The following is a 1,686-nucleotide window of genomic DNA, read 5'->3' as shown; positions in this document are numbered from 1 at the left end:
CGCCACAGCGTGTGAGGAGTGCCTGTGTGTGCACGAAAGCGTTTATCCCGCGCCTGTACGTGTGTTGATCTCTGTCTGTCTATCCACTTCTCTGTGCGTGTGTGTAGTTTCTGCTGCTGCGCTTTGGTCGTCAACAACGACAACGGAGCGAAGTAGTACTACAACCCCGCCGCCGAATTCTACTACTACCAGCAGCACGAACGCTGATCGCCAACAGTGAGCCTGTGCGGTTGGTGTGGCGGCCGACCGAAGGGGAGCGGCTACTGGTCGAGGATAAATTGCATGAGACGAAGAGAAACAGAGGGGGTAGAAGCACGCAGAGAGGAAGAGGGAGAGAGGGGCTGAGCCAAGAAGGATCCAAGAGTTTGAGCGAGTCGTAAGCAGCAGCAGCAGCGCGACGGAGAGTGGCGCCGCAGATCGCTGCTGGTAGGCCGCCGCGAAAAGTGACGGCAGTAACAGCGGCAGCGGCAGCCACAGCCCGCTTGCTCGCTGCATCAGGATACGACGACGAGTCATCCAACAGCAGCAATCGTGTGGAGTGAGTTGGTGGCCGACGTAGACCAAGAACAGCAGCCGTGTGCTGCTGGTGATGCTGTGGTGAGCTGTGGCCAGCGTGGTTCAGCAGCGGCTAAAGAACAGGCAAGCGGCATCGCCTAGTAGCCTGCATTGGTTACAACTGCTACCACGATTATTAGTCGTAACGCCTGCGATCTGTGAGTAAGCCAAGCAACAGCTTCTGCTTGTTGCTGTTGTTGTTGTGGTAATTGTTGTTGCTGTTGTTGCTGCGGTGCGCCGGCGGCGTCAACAAACATTGCAACAACCTCTCAGAGACGACAATCGGTCCTGCAGTTGCTGGTGTATCCCGGTCGGCCATAACAGCGAAGTTGAGGTGTTTGCTGTTCTGCCCGTCGATAGTTGGTCGTCCATAGTCCGTTGCTGGTCACCGGTGCGGTTAGCCAGACCCCCTTCTCCGCCTCCCGTCCCTCAGGGTACATGACGACTTGCGTTTAACCTTTCTGTGTGTGTCGTTCCGACTACGTCGCTCGCTACGGAGTTCATAGTGTAGGATGTTCTAATTCTGCCCCGCTGGAATTCGTTCTTATGTGTCAAATAGTGTGTATGTGCTATCAGAAGCAGCTGTAGCAGTGGTGAAGCTCGAAAGTCCATCTGAAGCCTAAATCTAATCAGAAAAAAAAAAGCCAGTCAGACTGGTTTTGTTCAACGCTGGTCCGTACTTTCGTCGTTGTCCTGTCGTTGTTTATCTTGTCCTTTTGACGTTGGCCGTGGGGCCGGCGAGCCTAGCAGCGATGAACCGGTCTCCAACCGAACACCGTCGCAAATCGAATCAGCAGTAATAGGTCGCGGTAATACCTGACGTGACTGCAGAGCGTGCATACAACAGCAGTAATACAATATCAGTGAACGCTTCGGATACAATATAGCAGCGACAGTATTATAAGCGAAGGCGTTGATGCCGCAAGCTTGGAGTACATCGCCAAATTGACAGAAGCTACTGGAAATAGCCGAAAAAGAAAAACACAGTAGATGTGGCATTACTGCTAGCACTACCAAACACATATTCGCTGTCTACGAAAGAATTAGTGAATAATAGCGTGCCTAACGAAGAAGGAAATCAAGTGTCGAGTGCTCATTATCTATTTACCGGTACAACAGCCCCCGTCGTGT

The sequence above is a fragment of the Varroa jacobsoni genome, unplaced genomic scaffold (assembly GCF_002532875.2).
Source record: "Varroa jacobsoni isolate VJ856 unplaced genomic scaffold, vjacob_1.0 scaffold_1453, whole genome shotgun sequence".
Lineage (NCBI taxonomy): Eukaryota > Metazoa > Arthropoda > Arachnida > Mesostigmata > Varroidae > Varroa > Varroa jacobsoni.
Note: the sequence above shows the minus strand (reverse complement) of the source record.